Source organism: Lemur catta, chromosome 1 (genome assembly GCF_020740605.2).
Source record: "Lemur catta isolate mLemCat1 chromosome 1, mLemCat1.pri, whole genome shotgun sequence".
In the NCBI taxonomy this organism is placed as follows: domain Eukaryota; kingdom Metazoa; phylum Chordata; class Mammalia; order Primates; family Lemuridae; genus Lemur; species Lemur catta.
In genome coordinates, this window is record NC_059128.1 from 29465674 (window position 1) to 29488804 (window position 23131).

The 23131-nt window shown below is 44.5% G+C and overlaps 1 protein-coding gene across 1 annotated transcript in view; it reads right to left on the reverse strand.

The window, feature by feature from the left end:
• Positions 1-22496, reverse strand: part of SUSD6 (sushi domain containing 6) — an 88706-nt gene extending 66210 nt beyond the window's left edge. The window contains exon 1 of the mRNA XM_045564830.1: positions 22281-22496. The gene's annotated coding sequence lies outside the window, so the exon portion shown is untranslated. The remainder of the gene's footprint in view (positions 1-22280) is intronic.
• Between the last annotated feature and the right edge of the window lie 635 nt (positions 22497-23131).

Consider the following 23131-nt stretch of genomic DNA (forward strand, 5'->3'; position numbering starts at 1 on the left):
TCCACCAGACACTTTCAGTGGAGGTGGGGAGGCTGCACACCCAGACAGCAAAAAATCAAGGCACACAATGAGGCAGGCATATGGATTTCAGTATTCTATATGGGTGCAATAAAATGCTAAATAGTGAGGTATGAGTAATTAGAAAAGAAGGAAGAATAAGCAGCAGCTATTTGTGAGTTATGGACAAAATAATGAAAAAAATAGAGAAATTGATCTGAACCAAGATAATCAAAGACGGCCTTAAAAAGAAAAGAAGGGAGATCTGACCTGAAAGCCTTGCGGGCTGAATAAGTATGGAGACAGAGAGAGAATATTTAAAAGGGAAAGAGGAAACATTCCTTCTGGGGCAGGAATGCTGAAGTAAGCAAGCTAGATGGGGAGAGGAGGGAAGAGAGAAGCCAAGGATCAGAGAAGAACAGAAAATAAATTCCATTCTGAAATCCTTCAGGGCAAGGGACAGCTCTTACTGGTGTCCCTAGTATCTGCCACAGGGCAGACTCTGGTTATTCCACAAAGCATTAAGTATGCATACTTAATGAATGTATGTATGTATGACCTTTGTAAGGTCAGTATTCAAAAACTGCCCTTAAGGCCAGTTAGGACAGCTATGAGAAACAGGCAGAGAAATTCAGCCTTGATCAGTAGGTAGTGGGGAGTCAACAAACGTTCTTGAGCAGGAAACCTGACCTAATCCACTTCAACAAGCACTCACTAATGGCCTCCTATATGTGAGGAGAATCCTTGGCCCTCAAGGAGCACCCCAGCATGGGAAGGGGTGGCAGTCCTGCCTCCCATACACACAAGGCTTTGCTCTCCTACCTAGTCTCACTGGAGATAAGAACCGTGTTCAAGGGAGATGAACCTGGCAAAAGAGACTAAGGCAGGCTGGAAGGCCAGGCAGGATGACAAGGTCTGGCCCGGGTGGTGGAGGCAGGAACCTACCTGCATGAGAAAGAACTGGCAGGGGCTGGTCACTGACTAGACTGGAGGAGTCAGGAGAGGAGGGGGAGTTTTGGAGGAGAGCAGGAAGACTCAGGTTTTGATTCCCAGATGGTGCCATTATCTTCAGGCGACGCTTTGGCTCAGTGCACACCAAATGCTAAGGTCAGTCAGTTCAGCCATCCTGCTTGTTTCTGGGAATGGGGCTTACACATTCCATCCTTCCCATCTGCCTGAGGCTTTTTTTTTATGCCAGTTGTGATTTCCTGTAATTCCCCTTTGCAAGGGGCGGGGCAAGAGGGATCGATGAGAAGATAAAGAAAGGAGGAGCCGACAATGTCTTTAGCCCATCACATGTTAAATACAGCTCAATAGTCCTGCACTAAAGTTTTACTGGCAGCTCTTATTCTGGGAAGAAGAGAAAAGGGGAAGGAAGCATTACATTTTAAAAGCCACGAGAGAAGTTCTCCTTACACAATGATTTTTCCTCTTCTAGGCAGAGCCTCCCTGGCTGCATTTAGTGAGGGAGGAGGAAGGAGACAGAGAAATCTCTGAGACCTGAGAGCCCCAGGAGAACCAGCCTGGCTCCCAGAAATGCAGCCCCTCCCTCTGAAGCCCAACACCCTGCCAGCCACAGGTATCCCTGACTGCTAGAGACACAAGTAGCAAAAGAGCAGGGCAAACAGTGGTGCTCTCTGGAAGGGCTGCAATTAACCTGTTATTTCCGAATCTTTCTTCTAGAAACAAGTATAACTTGTACTCTCTTAAAATTTTTTTAAAACAAGTCAGTTACTGGGGGAAACAAATTTGAGTTATACATCTTTACAAAGAAAAGATGCAACTTAGCCCTCTCTCCTAACCATTAAACAAGCATAAGGAAAAAAGTGCCCAGACCAAATGAAAAACAAATTGTTGTTGGTTAAAACAACTTGGTAGATTCTCTGCTATTTTCTAGACAAGGATTTTCCTTCCACCTGTGACAGATTTTTTTTTTTTTTTTTGAGACAGAGTCTCGCTCTCTTGCCCGGGCTACAGTGTCGTAATGTCAGCCTAGCTCACAGCAACCTCAAACTCCTGAGCTCAGCGATCCTCCTGCCTCAGCCTCCCGAGTAGCTGGGACTACTAGGTGCGTACCACCACACCCCGCTAATTTTTTTCTGTTTTAGTTGACTGGCTAATTTTTTCTATTTTTAGTAGAGACAGGGTCTCACTCTTGCTCAGGCTGTTCTTGAACTCCTGACCTCCAGCGATTCTCCCGCCTCTACCTCCCAGAGTGCTAGGATTACAGGTGTGAGACACCACGCCCAGCCCACGTATGACAGATTCTGGCTACCCTAGAACAGTCACACTGTGCCCTTCCACACAGAATGGTCCTAACCTCACCCCAGTAACATGAAACCTTGGGATAACAATAACAGTATCAGTATTTATTAACTGGCATTTGTGTGCTTATTCACGGCACACAGATCTAAGCATTTTATATCTAATATCTGATTTGATCCCCACAACAATATTAAAAGGTAGGTACTATTATTATCTCCATGTTTAGGCAAGGAAATCAAGGCACAGAGAGATTAAATAACCTGCCCAAGGTCACACAGATAGAAAGTGATGAGGACAAGATTTCAAACTAAGCAGTCTGACCCTAAAGCATGCAACCTTGGTAGAGGTTCACATGTATTCCATGTTATATAATGTAATTCATTTTAAATGTTAAAATTATCCTGTATGTATTATGGACCAGGAGTCATCATTATAAAAAGAAAAAGAAAAGCTTGGAAGATTGTTCCCACTGCTGCTTGCAGCTATACACCCTCTTGAGGTGACATGGGACCTTATTTCCCTGCTCTACTTCAGAACGTGAACAGAGGAAAGCTAGTTTAACATGTGATAAGAGGCAGCTGATTCTGAAGGTCTAGGATGGGCGCTGTGATTCTGGAGCATACTCTGAGAGACACTGCCTTGGGGCATTCTAGGAGACTTCTGAAGCCACTGCAAGATTTGGGAACACAGGTCAGTAGATGATGGTTAATTCCCCCAAACTGCTAATGAGACAGACAATCACTTTCAGTCATAGGCCACAGGCGCCTCATGTTAAGAAAGCTGTTGACAGAATGGAGTGCAGTGAACAGGAATTCAGAGACATTAACTCCCAGAGCTCCCTTTACAGACACGCACCTGAGAGTGCCTTCTCCATGATCTGCATGTATCCCTGTGCCCAATCTTCCACATCTGAAACAACCAGGCTACAACTGCCTCCAGAAATTAGCCTGGTTTCTCTGGAAAATAACTGCTGAAGATGGATGTACTGAATATTAATGCTCAAATTCATATATTCTTTTTTTTTTTTGAGACAGAGTCTTGCTTTGTTGCCCGGGCTAGAGTGCCGTGGCATCAGCCTAGCTCACAGCAACCTCAAACTCCTGGGCTTAAGTGATCCCACTGCCTCAGCCTCCCGAGTAGCTGGGACTACAGGCATGAACCACCATGCCTGGCTAATTTTTTCTATATAGATGTTTAGCTGTCCAAATCATTTCTTTCTATTTTTAGTAGAGACGGGGTCTCGCTCTTGCTCAGGCTGGTCTCGAACTCCTGACCTCGAGCGATCCACCCGCCTAGGCCTCCCAGAGTGCTAGGATTACAAGCGTGAGCCACCGCACCCGGCCTCAAATTCATATATTCTTAATAAAAACTTTTTAAAAATTTTAATGGAAAAGGGCCAAGAGAGGAAGTTATTATTTGTAAATGTGTGCACTTTAGGAGTCCAAACACGAAGCACGTTGCTTGGGTCTTTGTGCTTGTTTGTACATTGAATAAAGATGTCATTTTAAGGTTTTGCCTCTCTGTTTTAGTCAGAGTCAATAAGCATCCATCCACATTTGTGAGCTCACCAATTTTGTCCTTCCTCCTTGGCTTAAATTATCTATTTCAATTGTATTACTAACCAAGAAAGATGGCTCTTAGCTCGGAAACGGTTTCAGTAATTTAATTAAGTTGTGCAGAAATTCTGATGCTTTCTTGGGCACCAGTCTGACCCCTCTCTGCTCCCTTCTGGTCTCTGAGGGTAAGTCCTGGCTGTTGTCTGCCCTTGGGGTGAGACCACCTCTACTCCCTGACTTCCACAAGATCTTTACAGAAGCCACACACAGTGTGTGGCCAAGAGTTCAGCCACTGACCAGCGGTGCCATCTTAGGCAAGTTTTTTTAATCCTCTTTTAACTGTAAAATGGGTACAATATAAGCAACCTACTTCAAAGTTGCTGTGAAGATTAAATAAGCTAACGGATATAAAGCACTTAGAACAGTACCTGGAACACAGAAAACATTTAATACATATCAGCTTTTATTATCAGCCTACCTTGTAATATGAATAAAGTTTTGCGCTTTATACTTCTCGAAATAGTCTCAGTTCATTATTACTACATTCAATCCCCACAACCACCATTTATGTTAGTTGATGGACACTTCCTGCTATAAGGAAAAAGAACTAGTGTGACCACAGGAGCTGTTTACTCATCAGTCTCCCTCAGTAGGTGGGAGACCTGCCACCATCATCTTCATATACCACCCCCAACAAACACACAATAGCAGGTGCTCAATAAATCCTCGTTAAATTTGACTAACTATAGGGTTGGTCATGCTGCAAATGGAGCAACAGCCTCATGGTGAGAAGCTGGGGAACGAACCAGAATCATCACTGCTGGGCACCCCTGGCCAACTGGAACAGAGACAAGAGGGCTGCCTTTCCCAGTCCTGGCTCCAACTCATCCCCAAGAGGAAAAGGAGCATCTGCAGCAGAAGGGTCAGCCAGAGGTCACTCAGAGGGAAATGGCAGAACTGTCCCTGAAAAACCTCTGTGGCAGCAGGGAATCAGGATAATGTAACGGGGCATTGCCCGGCCCCACCCGCTAGGCCAAATGGGGATCCATAAAGCCGGTGTTTCAAAGACAGATAATGCGGCCTTTGCTAACTGAAATAGGAGTCGCCTTTCAGTAGAGTACAGGCCAGTCTATAAATACCAGGGATTAAAGGGCTTCCTGTGGGGGCCCAACTGCCACCTACCTAAATACAAAGGCTATCTGGTCTTCCAGGCCCCTCTGGCCCCTCGGGGAAGAGTTGCCAGCATCCAACATTATGCCCCCTCCAAGAGACACCCCAATCTCTCTTTTTCCACTCCGGCTTCTTTTTGCTCACCATCCTCTCCTTTCCACACTCCTCCCCAGGACCATCCACTCCCTTGTGCCCCTCACTGCAGCTCACACCTGGCCCTACCCTCCACTCTCCAGGCACTTGTCCTCTGCTCCCTCACCACCTCAACCCCTGCCCCAACCTTCTAGTCCACGTGTACTTTACCTGCCATGAAAAGAACACTGGCTTCAGAATCACTCCAACTTTGGCTCTAGCTCCAACACAGTAAATTATAGTACTTAATGTTTCAGAGCTTGGTTTCCTGATCTATACAGTCAAGATAAGCCCATCTAGGTAAAGCACCTAGCACAGTGCCTGGCACTCAATACTTCCCGCCTTGTTCCACTCCCCAAAAGATTTTTCTTATTTTCTGGGCTCCTCTGATATAGTCACTCTTCCTAGACATCGTACCTGCTAAATACAAATGTCTTAACCCAAAAGAATGACTCAAATGATGAACACTTTGATCACCAACGATATCTCTGTAGCAGGCACATGGCAACCTTCAAATACACTAGAGAGGACTGGTCACTTTCATACCTCCCCACCACAAATGACCCATTTGATGAGAAAAAGTAATCAGAGGGCAGGGGACGACATGGAGTTAAGAGTCACTTCAGGCAGAAGCAAGGAACAAATAAAGACTCTCTAAGGTAGGAACAGCTCCACATGAGACTAAAATCCCAAAACGAAGAATCTCATAAATGCACATTTACACGTAAAACATTTTTAATTAACTCTGACAGCAAGAACATCTGCCAGATTTACTAGAAATATCATCTGGTTCATTTCCAATAAGGCCCAGGCACAACATTACATAGGCCAGGGACTACCTACAGTATGGTCCCCAAAAGATGGCATGCTAGATGACAGCTCCAAGGCAGAGTGCCATGGCTGTCTCCCTGGTGTCCTGAAGCTGCTCCTGCAAATTCGTGATTAGGCCTGAAATGAACTCAGAGCTTGCTTCTAAGTACTTCCTCTAAAACTTTCAATCATCACCCTTAAAACCAGAATTAATTTAAGCAAGACTATCTTCAAAAACCAGATAAATACTAGAGAAACATGATAAAGATCCTGAATAACTTGTGTTTTAGAGGGGCTTTCACCAAGGAAGTGGGAAGGGGGTTTCTCCACTGAAGATTCTTATTTTGCAATTAGTTAAAGACCCCAAGGTCTGTAAGAGCCTCCTAGGATCTTCTTGTTGCCAAGCCAACAGGAGTCAAAGCAGACTCCTCGAAAGAGGTGCAGTGACTCAGTTGGACTAAGAAAAAGCAGGTGCCTCAAAGCTAGGCCGCCTCATAATTTTCAGATCCTGATGGGGAATTATAAAGTGTGAACCCAATACCCACAGCAAGGAGATATTCCAAAGAAAAATGAATTACAGAATTTGTCAGCCACCACTAAATGCAAACTTGGAAAAGGGTATATTTGGAAGACATGTAAACTACACAAAACCTATCAAATGTTGCAAAAGTCTGTACAAATATGCACACTCCTTCTTCCAGCCCACTATGCAAACTCAGATTGGTAAAACATTTCACACTGCATTGTCTGTATTTTTTACCAGCTGGTAAGTATTTCATGACCTCTGTGAAGCCGGAAGGGAACAGGGCAAATGTGGGAAAGTCTGATAAGGAGAGAACAGAAAGGGCAATGGTGAGAAGTATACTGTAAAAAAGCCAAGGTGGAAAGCTGGGGGCTTAATCAGCTCTGGCCTCAGGACTGAGATTAGGGTGGAGAATCTCTTGCTCTCTGGAAACAGTACTGGGCAGAAATCACTCAGAGTTTTTTCCTCTCAAATTGTGAATATACAGAACAGAAACCCACAGCAAAGCTCAAAACCTATTTCCCACCAAGACTGGCTTCAACTCAACCATTCAGTCCCACAAACAGGCAGATAGTTTTGGGGAGCAGGTAGAATCTTATGGGCAACACCAAAGTGGTGTAGAGAGAGAGGCTTTCCCCTAGAGCAGGGCCCATCAAACCTACGGTGAGTTGCATAATTATTTCATTTATATATCATTATATATTACAGTGTAATGATAATAGAAATAAAGTACACAATAAATGTAATGCACTTGAATCATCCCCAAACCACCTCCCCCCAATCCGTGGAAAAATTGTCTTCCATGAAAATGGTCCCTGGTGCCAAAAAGGCTGGGGACAGCTGCCCTAGAGAAACTGAGCCCATCCTGGTGCAGGCCTTCCAGGATGAAAGAGGAAGGCAACGAGCAGACTCAGGCGATGTGGCTGTCGGTGTGGACCCAACTAGCAGAGACAGGGTCACAGAGAAGGCCAGATCTGAATTTTCCGGACCTGACAGAGTTCAGTGAACTAAGCTCACGACAAGCATAGGAGTGGTAGGGAGTGTGCCACTTACCAAGACCAGAAGGATGTGAAAGAGTTGAGAGAGGAAACAAGCCCTTCCCCTTGGTCACTCTGCATGTGGTCCATCTACCCTAGAGAGTGGGGAAAGGATGTGGTCCTAAGCTGGCTTCTCCCACTCACTCAACCCCACCAAACAAACCAACCCTCTGTCCAGACAGGCGGTGCTCTGCTAGTTTCACATCTGCAGCCCAGCCAATGCTTCCTGTTCACGTACCCGTGAGGCCTCCTCCGTGGTTTGCTGCCACCCACTCTGACAGGGCAAGCACTGAACCATGAAGGAGACCACGCCGGTGTCAGCCCCATTTCTGCTGCTAACCTAACACCTGCCCCTCAGACAAGTCACTCTGTGCCTCACTTTCTGTCACATTAAAGTGGGTACCAATCCCATCTCTCTTCAAGCATAGTTGTGAGGATAACAGCCAATAATAACTGATATTACTGAGCACTTACTAAGTGCCAGATACCAGGTTACCCACTTGACATGTCTCATCTCATTTAATCCTCAAAACCCCCCACATGGAGTAGATGCTACTGTTAACCCCCATTTTCAGTTGAAGAATCTGGAGCTTAACAAAGTTAAGAGATGTACCCAGAGCCACACAGTCAGATGAAAATCCTTTTTAAAAAAAAATAAAGCACCACAGTGGCTCACGCATGTAATCCTAGCACTCTGGGAGGCCGAAGTGGGAGGATCATTGAGCTCAGGAGTTCAAGATCAGCCTGAGTGAGACCCCATCTCTACTAAAATTAGAAAGAATTAGCCAGAAGTGGTGGTGGGTCCCTGTAGTCCCAGCTACTTGAGAGTTTGAAGTTTCTGTGAGCTAGGCTGACGCCACAGTACTCTAGTCTGGGAAACAGAGTGAGACTCTGCCTCAAAACGAATAAATAAATAAATAAATAAAACACCTCAAATCCAAACACCCTAACACAACTATGAAGGCTTTCTTCTTCTTCTTCTTTTTAAATTAAGAGACAGAGTCTTGCTATGTTGCCCAGGCTGGTCTACAACTCCTAGGCTCAAGCAATCCTTCTGCCTCAGCCTCCCAAGTAGCCGGGATTACAGGCATGAGCCACAGAACCCAGCAAGTGGAAAATCTAACACTACAAAAGCAAGGGTCAGCTATTATTTCATACTTCTCCCACAAACTGCCATTTAAATATCTTTTAGTTGTCAGCCACTATATCTGTTGTTTGTTTTGGAGACAGGGTCTTGCTATGTTGTCCAGGCTGGTCTTGATTCTCCTGCCTCAGCCTCCCAAGTAACTGGGATTACAGGTACGTGGTGGCTCCTGGCTTTGTACCTACCGTTTTAAATATCTCATTTGATTTTCACAACAATTCTATAAAGGGGTGTTTTTAAATGTAACTTTAATACATTATTCAAATTATAGATGCCAACAGTGAAAAATTCAAATGACACAAAAGGCATGTTTAAGAAGTTATAGTTTCCTTTACCTTTCATCACCCAGAATTCCCCACACCAGGTAATCATTAATATTTTGGTAGCTATCCCTTCTAGAGACAGGTAGTGTCAACATCATTTCCACTTTACAAATTATAAAACTGAGGATCAAACAGATTAAATTTGCTCAAGGTCATATAGCTGGTAAGTGGCAGAACTAAGACAGAAAGCAGAGTCACTGATTCCAAAGCCCAAGACCTTCCACTGCCTTCCATTAAAAACCCACTTCTTAAAACAATTGTCTAAAAAAAAAAAAATTGTCTATTTTCATTCATCACAGAAAAGGGGAAACTGCCCAGCCCAAAGCCAGTCTTACTCCTCCACTCTCTCAACCAAATGGGAGAAAAACAGACAGGGCTGTCCAAGCACACCCCTGCCCCAACAGCATCAGCACCGAATTCCTTCAAATCTAAGCTGTCATGGGGAAGGTGGGACCTTCATCTCTACCTCCTCGCTGCCCGCGCAGGCTCATCTTCAGCCGAAAATATGGGCAGGACGATGGGGAAGAGGAGCCTCACCTACAGAACATGCTGGGCTCCACATGTCAGCAGTAAAAGGAAACTCCTTTGGGAGCCCTCAAAAGTTCTGAGGTGAAGGCAGTCCCCTTTGGCAGCAGTGTGGGGGGCATATTAGGGGAGCCCTGGATCTGCCACTGCTACCTAGAGTCAGAACACTCCTGTAGGAGTTAGAACAAAAATTCCAGCAATGCCTGATACAAGGTGAGCTTGCAGAGTTGCTCAAAATCCCCATCACAGAGTCCTTAGACCCCAAGGAATTCAGAATTCCTGCTCTGGCTTACTCTCATTTGGACCCTCTAATAACCTGTCAACTTCATGGATTTCTAGATATCATGGTTTTGGCCTCCCCCCTCCTCCAAAAAATAAAAATCAAAACCCCTTGTACTGCATGGGAATGCTTTTTCCTTGGTTGTGAGACAAGGGCTGCCCTTTCAAATTAAGTCATGCTTCACTTAACGACGGGGATACTTTCTGAGAAATGTGTCATTAGGCAATGTCATGTGAACATCACAGAGTGTACTTAGACAAACCTAGATGGCACAGCCTACTGCACACCTCGGCTATATGGCATAACCTAGGCTACAAACCTGTACAGTGTGATACTGTATGTTACTGTACTGAATACTATAGATACCTGTAACACAATGGTAAGTATCTGTATATCTAAACATACAAAAAGTACAATAAAAATACAGTTTTAAGGATAAAAAATGGTACACCTGCATAGGGCACCCACTGTGAACGGAGCCTGCAGGATAGGAAGTTGCTTCTGGGTGAGTTAGTGAGTAAGTGGTGAGTGAATGTGAAGGCCTAGGACATTACTGTACACTACTGTAGACTTTATAAACACTGTACACTTAGGCTACACTAAATTTATTTTAAAAAATTTTCTTCAATAATTAGTTACTGTAACATTTTTACATTATAAATGTTTTGATTTTTTTAATTTTGTGACTCTTTTCTAATAACACTTAGCTTAAAACCTACATTGTACAGCTATAAAAAATATTTTTTCTTTATATCCTTAATCTATAAGCTTTTTTTCTATTTTTATGTTTTTTATTTTTATTTTCTTTACTTTTTAAACGTTTTTGTTAACCACTAAGACACAAGCACACATATTAGCCTAGGCCTAAATAGGGTCAGGTTAATCAATATCCCTGTCTTCCACCTCCATATCTTGTCCCACTGGTAGGTCTTCAGGGGCAAAAACACACAGGGAGTTGTCATCTCCTATGATAACAATGCCTTCTTCTGCAATACCTTCTGAAGAACCTGCCTGAGGCCATTTTACAGTTAACTTTTTTTTATAAGTAGGAGTACACTCTAACAATAAAAAATATAGTAAATACATAAACCAGTAACATGGTCCTTTATTATATTATTAAGTACTATGTGCTATACATAATTGTATATGCTAGAGTTTTATATGACTGGTAGCGCAGGTTTGTTTACACCAGCATCACCACAAACATGTGAGTAATGCATTGTGCTATGAAGTTAGCATGGCCATGACGTCACTAAAGCAATAGGAATTTTTTAGTTCCATTATAATCTTATGGGACCACCGTCATATATGCAGTTCATCATTGACTGAAATGTCATTGTGTGGCGCAAAACTGCATGTAACACGTTCACCTTTTAGTCCCATCAGTACATAAAAACATACTGACCTTGAGGGTTCCTGTCCTGAAGTGGGGGTGGGGGAACAGAAAAGGGGCTACTGCTATTATATTGCTGTTAAGCTAAAATTTATCAAGTCTGCAATCCCAGAAGGTTTCCCATTTCTCAGCATGAACTATCGTACCAGTGTCTGATTTAGCATTTGAGCCCCAGCTGACTCAGCATCCCTACTATACAAGCACAGTCAATGCAAAGCACACACGGCTTGCCAAAGACCTTCTCTTTCTCATGTGTAAAATGGACCTAAAGTCTTCCTTACAATATTACATGAGATGTCTTATATAAAAGCACTTTGTAGAAGGAGAAAATCTTTACTGCTGTTAATATGGATGTCCAGCCTGCATAGGAAACACAGAGGAAACTTAAAACATCCTCAAGGGGATTGAAATCTGTGAGGAGAAAAGACCAACCAAAACACTGGAGAACAATTCAAAAAATGCATAATTGTTAAACTATGTGCTGCAAAAAATTCCTGCGGGGAGATAATTACTATATGGGAAAGAACATCCAATACTTGTTCAATTAATGAACAAATTCAGATGCGTTATTTGAAAAATACCCCACCTTGTTGCCTTAACATTACATTACTAACATCTTCACTATTCACAGAAAGTTATACTAACACCAAAGGCTCTGAAATCCGTTCATTCTACTGTTGCTCACACATATCCAAAGAAAAGCATGTCAGCATTTGTACAGAGCAGCCTTTCTTTCAAAGAAGTGCTTTTAGAAAAGCATGCAGACCTTCAAATGAGATGACCCACACAATTATATAATTCTAGAAGCAATAGAACTGCCCCAAAAGAGCTCAATTCTGGAGAACAAAGAGAAACAAGTCATTCTGTATTAACTATTTCTTTGCCTGCAACCCAATTCACATTGGATACTAAATATATTTCTCCAAACTGCAGAGACAAATGTGTAAGTTCATTTTAGGGAGTGAATGATGCCTCCTGAGGCTTTTAAAAGAACAACAGAATTCTAGAAATAAAGGTATTCACCCATCACAAGGCGTCCTGTAGTTAGTTTTTGGCTGGCCTTGCTAGGACATTTTGGACACCACCAATAGCCCTTCTCTCCTTCACCTCCCACTGCCATGGTTTCTGAGCTGTCTTCTCGACCTGCCATCAGTCAGGGTGAATTTGGTGAATGCTAACAGCTTTTTATCACCTTGTTTATATTTGTTTTTCACTTAAACCAGACCTCCCTCCAAATGTCCCCATTTTCAGAATTTCATCAACAATACCACTTTCATTCCTTGTCATCAAGGCTCACGGCCTCAAAGCTACCTTGCCCTCCTACACTCGTTGTTTTAATCCTCTACACCTAGTCAATCACTTATTAATCAACCCATTAATCCAGAAGCGGGTACACAAAGAAGTGATGAGACAGTCACTGACCTCAGGGAACTTCCAATGTCAGCACAGACGGCTATCACAAAGGTAAAACATATTTTGGGGGAGGGTGAGAGCCTAGGTCTTTCACTGCCCCCAGCAAGTTACAAAACCACAGATATATCAGGAAGAGAAGGCTTGCAAATCAACATTTCTATCTAAAATTGAGGCTTAGGGGAGAGAGAGGAGAGGAAAAAAAGATTCTCTAAGGAATTCAATCCACTGATCCTGTCTATTCCCCTTCTCCCAGTTTCTCACAGTTGAACCTACACCTTTTCTCTCTTAATTAAAAAAATGATATTTCAGGGTCTGAAAACATTCCCAGATTAAAAACTAACTGGTTAAGTAAAGCCAGAAAACAGGAATCTTCACACCAAACTCCCAGACCTAGCTCACCGCAGAGAGAGACAATCTACTTTCTTGCTAGGGAAGCCAGAGGGACTCTCCAAGGATACTTTTCAGGTACTCCCTTCCAGGGTGACTATTGGTTTGAAGCACAGAAGTCACTGACAAAGCCAAAGCAGTCAAGCTATACATCTACTGTACACAACAGATTCCTCCAATACTGCTCTCAAATTAAATAACTCATGTGTATTCCCCCAAACCACAAACTCCATGTGGGCAATACTGTGTCTATTTTGTTCTTAACACTGTACAACCTTGCACCTAGAACAGGCATTTCACTGGTTACTTGCCAAACCACTAGATTTACTTCCTTTTGGTTTCTGCAGCAACCATCTACCAGCCTCCCACCAGCATGACATCATAGCCCAACCAGATTATCAGTTCACAAATTATTATGGCTTGAGGGTGCATGTAAAGGGGGAAAAAAGATGGATCAATGAACTCTTATGAAACGCAGAGCCTGTTTTTCTTGCTATCCTGCTGTGTGACAAGCAAAATCCCCACAAGACTGAAACAAGGCGGCAGATGGCCTTCCCATCTCAGAGTTTCTACCTGGAGGCGGATGGGAAATCAAGGATTGATAAAGGTGTGGACCAGCCAACACACCATTTGGTAATTCTTTAGCAATGCCTTGAACATGCCAACTGAAACAGCAGCACCCACTGAAAACAAAACTCTGCTCACTGGCGTTCAGGGATGGGGAAAGCCAGCATATATGACCTGTTTCCTTCCTGGCTGGTTAGACACATACAGTTAGAGATGTGTGTTCACACTGCATTTGGGTGGGTGGCTGATTCCACATAAAATAAGTCTGAGAAGTCAAAACCACAACTGTGAAGGTTTGGGTCTGCTCATGGGCTGGGAGGTGAGGTGGGGTCGGGGCAGGATCGCCTCTCCCAGACAGCACGTTCCCAATCTTTAGACAATCCTACTGTATCCAGGACACCAACAGCACCTGCCACTGTTCCACCTGGGCAAGGGAGGCCCAACGGGAAATATGACAGAGAACACACTGGCCTGGGGTCCAGTGGTGCTTTTGAATGGCAAAAGCACACAGCATAGAAATAAAACAGTTAAGCAGCCCCAGCCTAAGCACAACTACACTCATTTTAAAATAGTTCTCCCTCAGAAGAACTGGACTTAAAGACTCATTCTCCTTTGTAATTTCACTATTAGACTCAAAATCACAATCACAAAAGGGACTTGTGTTTGCTCCAAACAATATGAACCACAAACCCTGATGGACCTCGAATTCCCTCTCCTGGGACAGGCCCAGAGGAAGAGGAGAAACAAGGAGGTAGAAAAAGCACCAGGAATCGGGAGCCCTGGCTTCTCTGCTGGCCCTTTCACCACTAAGGAAAGTCAGCTCTGAGCATCCATTTCCCATTTCTCCTTTCTATAAAATGAGAAGGTAGAATAAAGTCCCACCTCTCCCAACCCTAACATTTCATGAGCCTACATAGTCTCTCTTCACATACTTGGCTCATTGTGCAAGGAGTTTTGGTAGCATCTAGATAGCTACAATCAAGAATTTGAGTGTGCAGATAAGAGCTTGTCTCACCTCACTCAGCCTTCTGAAACCCTAGGACTTGGGAATAGAATGTACATTAACACAAAGGGCCTACCCCAAATTCCAAAATTGGCAGTGAATTGTGGCAAGGAAGTTATGGCTGCATTCACACACACACACACACACACACACACACACACACAGGAAGGAACTTTCTGGAAAGACAGATCCTTGGGCTTGGCTCCAGATACAGGAACCCAGAGAAGATAAATCAAGTTGCTGGTTTTTGTCTATCTTGTTGGACAAAGGGTATATGCCCTATTCGCATGTTTCTCTGGGGTAGAACCATCTTGACACTGTTAAGCAATTAGGGGGCTGGCACCTACCCACTTTCAAGACCTTTTAATAGGTACCTAGGAGCAGGGAAAGCAAGATCAGCTATTGATCATGAATACTAGTACAAGTTGAGTATCTCTTATCCAAAATGCTTTGGATAAGAATTGTTTCGGATTTTGTATTTTTTAGGATTTTGCAATATTTACATATACCTAACAAGGCATTTTGGGGATGGGACCCAAATCTAAACACATAGCCTGAAGGTAATTTTATAAAATATTTATAATGATTTTGTACATGAAAAAACCATAACCCATCACATGAGGTCAAATGTGGAATTTTCTACTTGCAGCATCATGTGGGTGCTCAAAAAGTTTCTGATTTTGGAGCATTTTGCATTTCAGATTTTCAGATTAGGAATACTCAACCTGCAGTTTGAATTAGGGCAAGTGCAAAAGGAGACATTCTATTGCATTATTTCATTAATTTGGTTGGCATAATGCAAAATCACCCAGGGACAGATCCTGTAGAGGAAATGACACTCCAGGCAGCACCATATGCTCCTTTTGTGTTTGGCATGATCTGTATTTTTAACCTCAAGTGTAACCCTTAGGTCCACCTGTAAAAGCCCCGTGGGAGCTGCTCTAAAGAGCACTCTTTCTCAGACCTACATACTCACAGCCCCTCTCCCTCCTCCCTACCTTGCTGGCTGGCTCTCTATCCACTAAGCATTCCACTCCCTAGCCTAGCAGAAGCCCCTGAGCAGGTGCACAGAATCCTGGGATGGAATTTTTTAACAAGAAAAGTAAAACCTTCTGAGAACTATAAATTATATTTGATAAAGAAGGCTCTGTAGGGTTCATGGTAAAGTTCTCTCTATAAAACACAAAGATGCAATTTCAAACTGACTCTTTCACATTGAAAATCCTCTTTATTTTTTTAAAGCAGCAGTACATGTGCACTGAATTTAGGCACTATTGCAACTGTCAACTCTCACCAATGTTTAAAAAGTTCTGCACCAAAGATTTGGAAGCAATGCTACTGCAGAGTTCAAACTTAAACACAGGATTCTTTTTTGTTGTTGTTAGCATCTTCTCTTGATTTAGGCCAGTATCTGCAATACCACACAGTAGGACCAAGAGATTTTGCTGTAACACTGCTCTTCCTCAAAAAAACTGCATAACCAAGTAGAATGTTAACTTCAAAGTAAAAATATGGCTGGGCTCAGTGGCTCACGCCTATAATCCTAACACTCTGGGAGGCTAAGGCAGGAGGATCGCTTGAGGTCAGGAGTTCAAGACCAGCCTGAGCAAGAGCGAGACCCCGACTCTACTAAAAATAGAAAAAATTAGCTGGATGTGGTTTTTGTCTAGCTTGTTGGACAAAGGGCATATGCCCTATACCACATGTTTGTGTTTCTTTGTAGGGTGATGAAAATGTTCTAAAATTAGATTACAGTGCTGTTTGTACAACTCTGTAAAAACACTAAAAATCATTGAACTATACCTTAAGTGGGTGAATTTTATGATATGTAAATTAGATCTCAACAAACTTGTTTCTTTAAAATATACTTATAATATGACAAAATAAAATGCCACCCCCCCAAAAAAACTCCCTGAACATAGAAGAATATAGAAATAATCCAGATATATAAGGTAAGATATTTAAATCACAGCTCATCTATTAGATGGAATATTATAGAGCCATTAAAAATAATTGTAAAGGGTATGTGTCATCATAGGAAAGTGTTTATGATATAATACTATGTAAAAATAAATAAAATTAAATATACAGGATTATCAACTAAATATAAAAAAACAGAATATACAGAAAGTAAGGTTTTGTTAGAGTGGTAGAATCGTGATGATTTTTTTTCTCCTCTATTTTCCAAGCTTTCTGTAATCTTGTCCCAGTGTATGGACAATTAAAAAAAAAACTCAGTCTTCTTGAAAATAGTTTGCATAGACTACTACAATTTAAAATGAAAATAAGCAAAACCACCTTGTTCTCTTTTTCAAGTTACCTTTTTCAAACTTCTGCCCACTCAGTTTGAGATCAATTGAGAACCAAAGAAGGAAAAATTGGATAAACAGGCTCCTATCCCATTCCCAGAAGCCAGTTTCATTTTACTGGCTTTGTCAGAAGTCAAAGCCTAGTCTAGCCAAAGAAAATTTCTGCAAGGACAGCCTACATAAAGGGCAATTCCACACGCTAATCTTAAATTTCTGTGGGTGAAGGCAAGTCCCTGCTGGCAGTAGATTGGATGTGGAAAGATTAGACATTCCCTCTCCTCAAGAAAGAGTGGTAAGAAAGGAGAGGCTGGGAAAGATTCCCTATTCTTGTCTCTCCTCTGAGGTTTTGTTTCCAATCTCCAAGTACAGGAGAAAAGAATCCTGAATAATTTAATTTTTCACCATACAAGATCCTCTTCTGAGTAATAAAAAATTGTCAGTCACCACCCCTGCCGTCTGCTAACCCACTGAGAACCTATTACTGTCATCAGGAATCCCAGGCTAACTTCCCCCCCAAATCAAGCAACGAGGATCTGCCAAACAATAAAATAAAACACTTGTGTATGTGTGTGGGAAGGGAGAGTACATTTAAGGGCACACTGCTATCAGGTAATTTTAAGGCTCTACTAACACTGGCAACAGTAACAGGGAACTACATCTGTTTCTGCTTGAGAAAAATGCTTCAGTAATATCCTGTTTCAGGAGTACTGCATGAATTCTTGGCATGCGGCCTTCAGATGTTTCAAGGGTGGCTATTTTCCTTTCTTGAGATGGAAGAGCCAGCGAGGGAAAATACATCACAGGCAACACCAGAGTCTGTGAAACCCATTTTAGTTCTCACTGCAGTTGCTGCACTTCCTGCTGTCTCTGTACCCAGTACCTTCACAGAGACACAACTGTCCCCCAGCCCTGACAGCACAGCTGGCCTTTCACGGCTGAACTGACCCAGCTCAGCACCACTGCAAGGTACACCAGCAGAGTGGAGACTTCCACACTCAGGTAAGAACCAGAGGATGAGAGAACAAATGGAGGAACGCTGCTGGTTTCTACGCCAAAAAACTAAAAGAGAAAGAAAGAGGACACCATCACAGACAACGTGAGCACAGCAGCAGAAAGAACACAGGTATCTCACAGGCTCTGCCGCTGAAACCTAAGCCTTGTAAGAGGTGCCTCTTGCTCCAGAACTTCTACTTTTTCAGATGAAAGATTTTTACACAGACACTCAAGAACTTACCATGAGTGGTAACTATGATACCAGTAGTAACCTAGTTGTCTGAAAAACTAAGGATATGGAAAAAGAGCACAAGATCTAAAGCAAAAGGCAAGTTTTTATCTGGGGAACATCCAAGAGAAGAACAGCTGTTGCCTTGAATCTGAGCCAGGGTCAGAGTGAACAATCTTGATGCTCAAGGGCAGTCACCCCAGGCTCACCTGACTGCTGCTTAGGTCTGAGATCCACAGCTTCAAACACCCCTCACAAAGCCTCCAGCCCCAACCTCAAGCTGCAGCCTTCACTCTCATCAACGTGGAAATTGCCTTCCCCCTTTACAGGGAATATTTCTCACTGCTTTAGTTTCCAAGGTCCCTGCAATGTGGCAACATAACTTAAGAACATTAATTTTTTAAAAATCATTCCACTAAATGAAATTTCACTACAGTGGAATATGTGGGTGACCCCTAGATTGAAACCATCTTGAAGACCAGGGGAAAGGGTCTCTATCATCACATATGCATTTGCCCCAATGCTTACCACTCTTAACCTAAATGTCCTAATCCTCAACACTCAAGTCTAAAACAAAGCAATGTTTGCTCTCAAAGTTAAAAAAAGACAAAAGACAAGACACAGGGCTCCTTCCTCTATCTGCTACTTCTCATCTTTCTCCTACTGCTTGATGGAATGCCCCCTAAACAAGACTTCCCCAGTATTCAGGCAGATAAAAGAGGGAAATTGAATCCTACTTGTCAACTTCTACTAGGAGATCGCATGTCAATTCAGGCGCTCAATAAAATGCTTCATGTACGGCAATTACACAACCTGGGTCCAGTGGATCTGCTGACAGTCAGGCCTACAGGTGGGCCCTGTCACTACCACTTGTGAATTGTCCCTTGGTCAATGGGGAACTTGAAGGGAAAGACAAGCACATGTGCTCTCTGGCTTTCCCTCTCTGCTGGCAAGTGGTTCTGCATCATTCTCTCCAGTTCATTTGTTTGGTACTGAAATCAGGAAGATTATGTGCCTCACTATTTTTTTTAAAGATGCTGTTAGGAGGGAGGATAACCGTAGTAACCTGGTCGTCTGAAGAGCTAAGGGATATCAAAAAAGAGCACAAGATATGAAGCAAAAGGCAAGTTTTTATGGGAGATGGACAACCATAGAGGGAGTGAAACAATGCTTAGTAGCAACAATCTTGAAAGTTCTTACTTTTAAGAATCCAGGTAAATTATTGCCTTTGGGGGGGTGTGGGCATGTGTGTGCACATTCGTGTGTGTGTGCGTGTGTGTGTGTGTGTGTGTGTGCAAGGGGAGCGTTGCTATAAGAATTGCTACCCCACCAACAGCAAAGGAGGAACTCCCCTACCAGAAGATGCATCATTACATAAGAGCACAAGTTCAATCACCACACCCCAGAGAATGGCCAGGAAACCAAAGTGCTAAGGTCTCTTCATCTGCCAGCCGGCATCTGTAACACCTCATTCCACCTTTCTCTCTCTTCTATCTAACCAAAGTCTAGGCTTTGAGAAGGCAGACCTCAGCCAAGAAGTTAAACTATGCCATTTGACAGTGTGTTCACTCCCACTGAGCACCCTGGGACCTGTCCTTGTCTGGTTGTAGGTGAAGATTTGTTTCCTCTGCCATTTCTACCGAAGTATCCAAAAAAATCACTGTAGACAGGAAGTCCTATCTATCTGGCCTCAAAATAATACTGCCCTCTGTTTAATTTATGGGGCAAAAGGTCCTTAAGTAGCAAATGACCATTAATGGAAGCTAACAACATAAACCAAAATAAACTGCCTTAAAGACTGTGAGCTCCATGAAAGCATGGCTGGATTCTGTCCTATTCATTGCAGTGTCTCCAATACCTAGTACAGTGCCTGGTATACATTCAGTATCACATAAATACTTGTGAGTACTGACTGAAATAAACAAATGTTATGCAAACATACCATAAGTGTGAACCTGGGAGAAAGAGTTAGGAATGCTCATGGTCTAAGAAACAGCCTGAAGAAGTAGTGCTTTGAGAAGGTTCTAGAAAAACTCCACTTTCAGCCAGGCCCACACCTGTAATCCTAGCACCCTGGGAGGCAGAGGCAGGAGGATTGCTTGAGGTCAGGAGTTTGAGACCAGCCTGAGCAAGAGCAAGACCCCATCTCTACTAAAGTAGAAAAAATTACCCACGCATGGTGGCACTCGCCGGCAGTTCCAGCTACTCAGGAGGCTGAGGCAGGAGGATGGCTTCAGCCCAGCAGTTTGAGGTTGCTGTAAGCTGGGCTAACGCCACAGCACTCTAGCCTGGGTGACAGAATGAGACTCTGGTTTCAAAAAAAAAAAAAAAGGAAGACTCCAGTTTCAATTTTACCAAAAGGTAAACAAACTAGAAACTAGCAATATAATCTAGTAGTTCAGAATGTGGGCTCCACCGTGAACTAATTTTGTGACTTGGGCAAGTTATTCAACTTGTCTGGCTTTGGTCTCAACTAGAAAAATGAAGACAGTAACAATGTCTACCTCAAAAGGCTGTTATTAAATGAAATCAAGAAAGCAGCCAGGCCCAGTGGCTCACGCCTGTAATCTTAGCACTTTGGGAGGCCAAGGTGGGAGGATTGCTTGAGGTCAGGAGTTTGAGACCAGCCTGAGCAAGAGCGAGACTCCATCTCTACAATCGAAAAAATTAGCTGGGCATGGTGGTGCACGCCTGTAGTTCCAGCTACTCCAGAGGCTGAGGGAGGAGGATCACTTGAACCCAGGAGTTTGAGGTTGAAGTGAGCTAGGATGATGTCACTGTACTCTACCATGGGTGACAGAGTGAGACCCCTGTCTCCCAAACAAAAAAAAAAAGAAAGCTCTTAGCACAAAGCTTGGTACACAGTAAGTCCTCAAGAACTCTTCCATATTATTGCTATTGTTGTTGCTTTATTAAATACCTCCTTTACTGAGGTGCATACATACCCCACAAACTCTGTGAACATTTTCATTTCTGGTTGAATAGGCATTTAGCTAAAAAGGCAAAAGCTCAGAAAACTCAGAATTCAGTGCCAAGCACATGTCTCTACTAGCCTCCACTAGATAGTGACAATTTGGGTGTGGAATTCCCAAAACAGAAAAGGTGTGTGTATGCATCATTCATACGCATTTTTTACACCAGAGGAATGAAAACAGCAAGAAATGAATTAGCCACTGTGAAGGGTAGAAAGACACAATCCTGTGTAGATCTGGAAAGGGAGTAAATACCTACGGTCTAACTGAACTGGGTAATCTTACTGCACCTCTGTACAGAGTACACACAATCCCTGTTAGCAAGAGTAACAAAGCCCAGCATGTCGCCTGCCACCGAGTAAAAATTCTGTGGCAACAACAGCATTAGGCCTCTTTGTCCAGACCCGAACTTCCCCGCAACCAACCAAAGATTTAATGTTGACGCCTTTTTTCTCCTGGGTCTTGCTGTCCTCATAACCGTCTTCCGCACCCCTCGACCCTCGCCCCAAACTCGCTACCGGTAACTTATTCCATTTCAGCTGCAGGAAGGGTCAAACCCATACTAATATTTGGAGGCTCTAAAAACAAGACGTAAAAAAGAAAGTCTATATGTACGTATACACTTTTTTTTTTAAAAGAAGCGATTTCGGTGAGTTCAGCCCAGTTAACAAGAAAAGTTGTTGAGATTAAAGAGCAGAGCAGGCGAGGGGGCTCCAGAAAGCTCCCGTGCACACACAACACGCACACACGAGGGCTCCAAGATTTCCTCAGGAAATCCACCGCTGCTAAGCCAGCCCTGCCCCAGCGCAAGACCTGCAGCTTTTCTCGGCTGGAGAGAGTAACAGGAAAAAAGAGGGCCTCTGCCTACCTTCTCTGCACCGACCCCGCAAAGTGTCTGGCTCTCCCCGCAGCCTGGGCAGCGACGGAAGACAGCGCGCCCCGGACTGCGGGTCACCAAGTTCCCGGACACAAACCAGCCGTCCGGTCCTCCGCAGCCGGGGCACAGCCCACACCGCCGCCCAGCAGCCCTGCGGGGCCGGGCCACGCCAGCGCGGGGCTCCCGGCTGCGCCGCTCGAGGCCGGGTGACAGCGGGCCGGCGCGGAGAAGCGCGGGGAGCAGCCGGAGCCGGCCCAGGTTCCGGCCAGCGTCCCTCCCCGGTGGTGCGCACTCGCCCCGCGCCTCTGACAGCCGCCGGACGCGCAACTGACACAATGCCGGCCCGGTTGTCCCCCGGCCGCCGTGACAACTCACCCGGGGAGCAGGCGGAGACCTCCGGGAGGGGGGCGCTCGCAGCTTCCACGCCGCCGGATCCGCTCCGCCGCCTGCGCGCGCCCGCAGCCCTTTCGGGTCTAGGCGAGGCCCCTCGTGCCCTTGTCTGGCTCGCGCCGCCGGCGCTGCAGGAGGAAGAAGCGGGCGGGAGGGAGGGAGGCGGCGAGGCGGTCGCCGGCTTCGAGAACGGAACGCTGCGGCGGCTGCGCCCGCGTCACTGGCCCAGCTGTACGGCGCGGGCGGGGGAGGCCCCGCGGAGGGGAAGGGGCGGGGAAGGGGCGGAGCCGGGCGCGCGCGCAACCAGCGCCGGCGTCGCGCCGCCGCGACCGCCCCTCCGGGAAGCTGCGTACGCACGCGCTGCGGGCCGGGCCGTTCGCCCGCGGGAGGCGAGACCGCCGTCGGCGGCGGCCTTAAAGGGACAGTCGCGCCGACTGCGCTGGAGTGGACGGGGTGGTGGCACCGGCTCGCTCGCAGTGCGCCGCGTTTCCGGTGCGCTCTCCAGTTCCTGTACTATTATGATTATTTGGATTATTCGATTACTATTATTTGCAAAGAATCGAATTGCTCTCAAGTTTACGAGGCTCTTTGACGCATGTTGCCTCGTTAGATCTTGAATCGCTCGCCTGACCTATCTCGGAAGCGGGTTATTATCTCCCTATTAAGCAGTACTCCTCAAACTATGGCTTGCAGCCTGCTAACCTTAAAATTGCCCCAGGGAAGGGGTGGGAGTGAAATGCATATTTGGGGCCTCCCCCACGGCCATTCTGATTCACTAAAACTAGGGTCAGAGAGGGAATCTATAATATTTTAATAAGCATTCCGAAGTGATCCTT